This window comes from Paroedura picta, chromosome 8 (genome assembly GCF_049243985.1).
Source record: "Paroedura picta isolate Pp20150507F chromosome 8, Ppicta_v3.0, whole genome shotgun sequence".
Classification (NCBI taxonomy): domain Eukaryota; kingdom Metazoa; phylum Chordata; class Lepidosauria; order Squamata; family Gekkonidae; genus Paroedura; species Paroedura picta.
This window is the reverse complement of record NC_135376.1, coordinates 17,188,749-17,197,298: the sequence shown is the minus strand read 5'-3', so window position 1 is coordinate 17,197,298 and position 8,550 is coordinate 17,188,749. Positions and strand designations below refer to the sequence as shown.

General features: G+C 44.3%; 1 long non-coding RNA gene across 1 annotated transcript; it reads left to right on the top strand.

Moving 5' to 3' along the window:
* The first annotated feature begins 3,712 nt into the window (after positions 1-3,712).
* Positions 3,713-7,927, top strand: LOC143842582 (uncharacterized). Its single transcript, XR_013233194.1, has 4 exons — positions 3,713-3,798; positions 6,369-6,482; positions 7,366-7,454; positions 7,706-7,927. It is a non-coding gene; the product is annotated as an uncharacterized LOC143842582 (long non-coding RNA).
* Positions 7,928-8,550: the final 623 nt, after the last annotated feature.

The following is an 8,550-nucleotide window of genomic DNA, read 5'->3' as shown; positions in this document are numbered from 1 at the left end:
TATTCAGTAAGCCGAGATAAAGGTTATCGACCCCCTGCTCTTCAGGGATATGTAGCTGTATCCTAATTTTGAAATTTCTGGACACCAAACTCAGCAGAAGAGATGAAAGCATCCGTACATGACCAGCTGTTCAGTTCAGCAGTCTCTAACCTTGAAGGTCATGCCAATAAAATGTGTTGACTGGCTGGTGTTTTGTAATTTAATACCAATCCTTGGCCACTCTGAGTTCACTAGTGCATTATCTTCAATATTACAGCTGTCTGATTACAGCCCAAACAAACCTACATTGACAAGTTAAAAAAAAAACTGGCTGGATTCTGCATCGAAAAAGAAAGAAATGGAAATGAATGTGCTCTGAGGCTTTAACCATTATCACTTGCAAAAACACCTTCCCAGTCATGCGCAATTTATTTGGGATCTTTGTGTATGGGTAATGTTTCAGAAAAAAATGTAAAGTTGTGGGCTGTGGAGAAAAATCAATATGCATGCCATGGGTCCATTTTGGGGGTGGGATTTCATAGGTTTTCATGGGACATTTGGAAGACAAAAGATTATTTATTTATTTATTTAGCATATTTCTATTATACTTGTCCTCCTGCTTTTTCATGTTTTTTCTTCTTTCTCTCCTCTTGTTCCTTCTTCTTCGGCCCCACCTTTATAGCCCAATTGAGGGTCTCAGTTCTTCTCAACAATCTCAGGGTTCCATAGGGGTGAGTGGTTGGAAGGGGAGTTTTTTTGTTGTTGACTTTGTTATAAGGTGCTGTGGACTAGAAGTACAGGAAGGAAGGAAGGAAAGAAGGAAAGAAGAGAAGAGAAGAGAAGAGAAGAGAAGAGAAGAGAAGAGAAGAGAAGAGAAGAGAAGAGAAGAGAAGAGAAGAGAAGAGAAGAGAAGAGAAAGGGATGGATGGAAGGAAGGAAGGAAGGAAGGAAGGAAGGAAGGAAGGACTCCTCAGACATGTTCCCATAATGAATCCAAGGCTTTCATTGACTTGGGAGCTTCCTACACTTGAGCAATGGCCTCCTATTTGGCCATTACCTTGGGAATGAGAGGCCACCATCTTGTGCCCCCCTGGCCAGCTGTTTGTGAGGCTTGAGGCCAATGGCTTCTGCAGTTTTTCCATGGCTCGCCTGTCTTCCTGGAAGCCAGTCTCTTTGGGATTTCTACCACCTAGGTAAAGGATATGAGGCTAGCATTATTGCAGCAGATTGTTGGGATTGTCTCATTTATAAGCATTTGAAAGCATGGAAATCTATGAAAAACCATTAGAAATCCTGCTGATGTCCCTCCCGTTCCCAAACTCTGCCTCCCCTAAGCTCCACTTCAAGTTACCAGGAATTTCCCAAGCTGGCATTCCTAGTGGAAGAGACATCTGTCATGGTTAGTGGTATCAGATTTCAATTTTAATGTATTTCTTTCTGACAGCAGCAAACTCATGATGGTCAGTTCATAGTTTGAGGAAGAGTGCTTGCACTCGAAAGCTCACACCTTGAATAAATCTTTGTCGGTCTTAAAGGTGCTTTGGGACCCTTATTTGATTCTAAACCAAATGTTCATCATAGTTGTTTAAACATGTATCATATGCTATGGGTCCCATGATTTCATGGGCCCTGTGTGGTGCCCCCCCCCCCATTTATTTATCAGTGCCAAGGGGAGGAAGATAAAAAAAGCCTGTGGGAATGCAGCCCTCTCCAAACTAATTTCTATGGTGCCTGATAGACCGGGGTAGGCAACCTGTGATCCTCCAGATGTTCATGGACTATAATTCCCATGAGGCTCATGGGAATAGTAGTCCATGAACATCTGGAGGACCACAGGTTGACTACCCCTGGACTAGAGGACAAAACAAAAAGACAGCCTGTGCTGCCATACTACCTACAGCAGTGGTCCCCAACCTTTTTATCACCGGGGACCACTCACTGGGGACCACTCAACGCCATTTACTGAGGCCTGGTGGGGGGGTAGTTTACTCCTCTACTCTCAACCACTGCCCTAACGCTCTCTGATCGCTATGGTAATGTTTAAACATCCCTTCAAAATAAGATACAGATGCGCCACAACAATGAACATAAGGAACATTTTATTTTCATGGAAATTTTAACAATGACAAATCAATGGGAACCCTGAGCTTGTTTCTCTATGAGATAGTCCCATCTGGGAGTGATGGGAGACAATGACACCCAAAGTGTATTGTAAAGGGTGGCGGGGGGGGGGGGAGAAGGCGTCCTTCGCAGCCCACCTCCAATTAGTCGAAGGACCACATGTGGTCCGGGCCCACAGGTTGGGGATCGCTAACCTACAGCTTCTGATTGGATGCAGTAGCTGGGAGGGGGTAGGAATATGGTAGATTTGAGTTCCTTCCCACCTCCTGCCTGCATGGAGACAGAGTAGCACACAAACACAAAAATGTTTATGATTTGTGCTATTCTGGAGAGCAATAACAACAGCCCCAAGTTACTTCCTTGCTGCTACAAGCCTCTCTTCCGGCTTGGGAAGCAAGCAGTCTGGAGGTCTCCTTGTGAGCAAGTTTATTCTTCCTCACGCTACTGTCTTGTCCTGCTTCCCTCAGTGTTCTGCTCTCTATTCCTGCAGTAAGCAATGGTTACATTGCTTCTAGGGAGTAGGGACTGAACAAAAGTCGTATGTTCAAGTGCTGGCTGCGGGTAGGGGGGCAGACAAATGTCCCCCCCCAGCATTTGCTTAGAGGTTCTATGTTTGTGTTGAAGTATTTCTTTAAAGGGTGTTTTTGTCTATTGCTGTCCTCTGAAGCTTTAAAAAGAGCAGAAGGGTTTGGCTTCACTCATGGCAAATTTGATGGCAAATTTCAAAGTGATTTTTTTTTCTAGAACTGACAAGTGTGCAAGAACATGAAAGCTTCTACCTTGAATAAATGTGTTTTGTCTTAAAGGTGCTACTGGGCTCCATGTTGCTTTGAGCTAGCTAGCTTGTTCTGCCACATGGCTCTGTGTTGAAGGATGCAACATTATCCAAAGCATGCTTGTGCTGAGCCTTCAGGGAGGGCGGGAAGAAGGAGGAAGAAGGAAGAAGGAAGAAGGAAGAAGGAAGAAGGAAGAAGGAAGAAGGAAGGAGAAGGAGAAGGAGAAGGAGAAGGAGAAGGAGAAGGAGAAGGAGAAGGAGAAGGAGAAGGAGAAGGAGAAGGAGAAGGAGAAGGAGAAGGAGAAGGAGAAGGAGAAGGAGAAGGAGAAGGAGAAGGAGAAGGAGAAGGAGAAGGAGAAGAAGAAGAAGAAGAAGAAGAAGAAGAAGAAGAAGAAGAAGAAGCTGGAGCTGCCTTTGGTCTTCCTTGTTACTCTCCTTCCCCATGTCCAGAGTAGAGCTTCTCAACAACCAATTGACAGACAGCTAGGGCCAACCAGCTGCCTGGATTCTGGCTCTTTATGAAATGGATCTGTCACCCCACTGGACCTGGAGAGTACCAGGATTGACCCTATGGGGGCTGGGATGGAGGGGGTCACAGTGTTGTCTCTACCACTGTGCCTCCTCACATCATGAGGTTTATGTGTGGACAGTGTGCTATCTGCCAGTTATACAACTCCTGACTCTATATCTTTAAAGCTCCAGCCTAGTGACACCAGAATTGCCTTAACTTTCTGCACCTGAATAATTGCAGGCATTTGGCTCTTGTTAAACTATTAGCTCATCTTTAATTGCTTCTTGCTTGTATATCAAAGAGACATGTGGGTCTATCTACCTGGCTATTCTATTACTGGAGAGCCCCATTTGGAGACTCAATTCCAGCTGTGAGGGCTCTGTTGGATAGACCCTGAATTTGTGCACAAGGGGTAAGATTTACCTCCCAGATTTAGGGAGAGGTTAGATATAGATAGGTTTATATTTCCCTATTGAACTTGGTTGCACTGTTTTGATTTGACTCTGCTGCATATGTATAATGTGGCCTTAAAAATCTTTTATAAACCTTTTTCTTTGAATGCTTAGTTCTTGTATGATTAGTGTCAGCTCTCAATACCCCGTGGAACTCACAGAAGGGGCAATTTGGGCTTCATCTCTTTACCTGGAGTAAAAGAGGCGAATGAAAGAAACCTCACAGCTTACCACTTGGGCTATTTTTAAATGTAAGCTTTGAGTAATCCATTCAATGTGGCAAAAAACAACAACATTTTAAAATGTGTATTTGTTACACTTTTAGAGATAAGAACAGCTCTGGTCCATCTAGTTTGGCATCCTGTTTCACACAGTGGCCAACCAGTTACCCTGGAGAGCCAACAACAGGATACAGGGGCTGAGGCTCTGCTCTAATGTTGTCTCCAGGTGCTGGTTTTCAGAGGTTTACTGCCTCTTACTGTGGAGGTTCCCTTTAGTTTAAGGTGACCAGATTGTCCCACTTTTGGAGGGACATCTGGGGCACCTGGCAAATTGTACTTATGTTGAAATTAAATATCTATGTTACAGTATTATTTTTGCATTCTATGGGTTCTATGAAAATTTTTGTTGCTCCATATAGACAAAATTTTAATCAAGAACCCCCCTCCTCCCCCCCCCCCCGGTCAAAGGTGTCCCGCTTTATCAATGTTAACATTTGGCCACCTTACTTTAGTTACGATGGGTAGTAGCCGCTGATGGGTTCAGAAACAAATCTCCCAATGAGTAAATAGTTCCTGGAGGCAAAATTTGAGTCCAGTAACACCTTAAAGATCCCCCCAGGCATCATGTTGGTCTTTATGGCGCTATTGGACTTGAATTGCGGTCTTCTACTGCAGACCTGAAAGCATCTGGGAGGGAGAGTTGATTTTCAATAGGTGGTTTTAAAGCAAGGCTCAAACCTTCCTTTCATATTAGCTTTCCTAATACATATCCCTCCCCATAAAGTTGCTATTTCCCCTACAGTAAATCTTACAAGGAACCGAATGACATTTATATGAATCGACACCAGATGATGTTTTCTACCTAAAGCAGCACTTTCTTCTGGTGCAAGGAGCTTTCTACAAATGAAAGAGCTCCTACATCAAGGGAGATTTCCTTGTACTGAGAGAAAGCATCACTATAAGCAAAAGGGATTGAAGGGAACCAACCCTACTTTTGTCCTATAGTGAAACTAGCAGTCCCTGGGTATGGGATGAATTATTGAAAACCCCTCCTTCCATGATCCAAGTATATGCCTGCTTTTCTAAAAAAAACAATCCTTGGCAGATCCATTGAAGGTTCTATCAACATGTCAAAGTCCCATAGAACATGCATAAAATATTAATGCAAATATGAACATTGGACCTTTTTTGCTCTGAAATCATTGAGCTTGAAGTGTGTTGGATGGGGAAACACAAAACTGCAATTCAGTTTGTGAGCAGACCAGGGACTGCTCCATGAACCCAGGTGGCTCACATACAAACAAAAGTGGGTTTGTGCTTCAAGGCAGCAGTTAAGCCATGAGGGCAGTCTGCTCCCACAGCTTAGTTGTTTCAGGCTCCCCTGCTTTTAGTGGTGTGTAGAATGTCATGGTTTAAATGACTCACTTTGTTTTTTTTTCATGATGAACTGCCATGAATTGCATCAAAATTCATGACATTTCACGGGGGTTCTTCAGTTTGTGAACGTTGATTCACAAATCACGAGCCAACCCAAATTCATGATGAACTTTCGTAAGCTCATGTCCATCTTTAGTGTTGGAATCTTGGAAGGGAATCATTGTGTAAATATGTGTAGAGGCTTTTTGTGCTCCTGGTGGAACTCACTTTCTGGGCTAGATCCACACTGTTTGTTCTAGTCTCTAAGGTGTAAAAGGTCATCTTGCAATTTCTTATCGGCTGCAAGATGTGCAGTGTAATCCTAAGAGAAGTTGCACTCTTCAAAACCCATTTAATGGGATTTAGAAGGGTCTAATTGTTCTTAAGAGCCTCTTGTGGCGCAGAGTGGTAAGGCAGCAGACATGCAGTCTGAAAGCTCTGCCCATGAGGCTAGGAGTTCAATCCCAGCAGCCGGCTCAATGTTGACTCAGCCTTACATCCTTCCGAGGTCGGTAAAATGAGTACCCAGCATGCTGGGGGGGGGGGGGTAAACGGTAATGACTGGGGAAGGCACTGGCAAACCACCCTGTATTGAGTCTGCCATGAAAACGCTAGAGGGCGTCACCCCAAGGGTCAGACATGACCCAGTGCTTGCACAGGGGATACCTTTACCTTTTTAATTGTTCTTAGGATTGCACTGCTAGCCAATAAACATCTGCAGTTAACTTACAAACTGGTACTACTCCCAACCCAAACTTTTTGAAATCATCATAGTCCTCTGATTTGTAGCTTTCCGGTGGCTCTTCATTTTAGCTGGTTAAGGTGAAAGCATAGAAAATAACCCATGACCACTGTTTTATTCTTCCCCCCTTCCCCTCCCTGTCTCATACCAGGTGTTCCTAATTCAGCACCCTACCTTGTTTGAACAGCTTTTGGGGGTGCAGTTCCTAATTTGAATATCCCCTGAGTGGAATTCTTCTGAGGATGCAGTCACACAAAGCTACGGGGTGAGCTAATATGGCCACATTGATTCCAGAGATAATTTGGCAACTTCTCCACTCATTCCAGCAATGTGAGCCACTGCCAGAAGGTGGTTGGTGTCAACACAATTGCGCTTTACGTCTCCCAAAGGACTGCAGCCATGGAATTGTTCTACAGAGGGGGGTTTATAATGCATATAAAACAGGCCCCAGTGTCTTGTGGGCAAATAAAGCCAGCTCTATATTGAGGTGAGTGAATGAATGACTATATGTGATTGCATAAATACATCCAAAAGAAAATGGTTGCGGTAGCGACAAGAAGAGGTACAAAGGATGCAACAAACCATGCCAGAAAACGGGAGCCAAGGTGCCCTTTCCTTCTTTGAGCTGTGGCTTGTATAGTAAGCAGTATCCAAGCAGAGTCTCTCAAGAAGGGGGCCATTTCCCTGCCTCCCCTGTTCACTGAAGCTTTCTGTGTCCCTCAAAACCATTTCTCCAGCAGGTCATTGAACTAGGGTAAAGGTAAAGGTATCCCCTGTGCAAGCAACGGGTCATGTCTGACCCCTGGGGTGACACCCTCTAGCGTTTTCATGGCAGACTCAATATGGGGTGGTTTGCCATTCCCTTCCCCAGTCATTACCGTTTACCCCCCAGCAGCAAGCTGGGTACTCATTTTACCGACCTTGGAAGGATGGAAGGCTGAGTCGACCTTGAGCCGGCTGCTGGGATTGAACTCCCAGCCTCATGGGCAGACAGCTTCAGACAGCATTTCTGCTGCCTTACCACCCTGCGCCACAAGAGGCTCTTTGAACTAGGGGAGGGGAGGAAATATGGAATCTGCAGCAGAAGTGGGAAAGTAGCAGTGATCTCCCTACCATTCTGTGAAGGGGGGAATGTTGCTTCATTGCAGGAGCTGCTTGCGGTGCTCAGTAAGCTATCTGTTAGCATCAGAATGCAGAGGATTGGTGTACTATTCCGGACTAGGACCTGTGAGGCCAGGTATGTGCTCTGACTCTGCTTTGAAACCTTCAAAGGTTACCTTACGTTTACTACACAGTTTCAACTAGCAATGCCATGTAATGTTTTTTTCCAAATTTGCTTTAGAAGATTTTTTTGTACTCCACATTTTGTCACCCAAAGGAGTTTCAAAGCAGCTTACAATTGCCTTCCCTTCCTTGCCCCACAACAGTATACAACAACCTTCTTAAAGGGAGAAGGTGCTGTCCTCACTATCTTATTTCCCCGTTCAGGGTCATCTTCTTCTTTGTATGCCAGCCACTGTCTTTCCCAACACAGTGGACCAAAGCAGGCATGTGGCATTATACATGGAAAAGTCATCCTTCAAGCCATTTCATGAAATGTTTCACCGGTAAGACCCACCACTTTGAACTGCTTTGAAGCCAATTGAAAAGTAATGGAATGGTTTCAAGTCAAAAGTGTGACTAGTTTTTTTTTAAATAAATGGATTGTAGAATGCAGCACTGACTGTACTTGCCAAGTTTCTTTCCAAGCAGTCCAATATACACCATGATATAGTAGTCCAGCCCATAGGCTGTATAGATCGATAAACCTAGCTCAGCTGAATCTAGAAGCTATCCTCCTAATTAGACGTAAACAATAGAAAGCTCTCCTATCGAGATGCCAACCTGCACAGCAGAAAACAAGATGGATTCAGACATATCACCTGATCTGATAGTTTTATCTCATATAGTATGGCCAGATCTGTCCCCTGTAGAGCTTCACAATTGTTCTCCACTTCTATCTGGTCTGGATACAGTTGCAGCCTTTTCCCCGTCATTGACTTGACTGTGGTCTCCTAGCACATGTTTAGAACAGACAGCAGCTTTCAGAGGCTTAATTAATGATAAGCTCCAAAGATTCCAAAGTCTTATAGAAACAGTGCAGAGCTAAATCAAGATAGATCTGTACGTCTCCATAGGGATGTTTCCCTGAGGAAGACTCTACACCACATACCCAAAGGAAAACACTGAATCCATCTGAGATCTGTTGGTGGTATCCCCAAGCCACACTCTTAAGTGGGCCAACCAGATGAGATGGTCAGCTATGTCAAAAGTGTCTGCTCAATACAACAGTG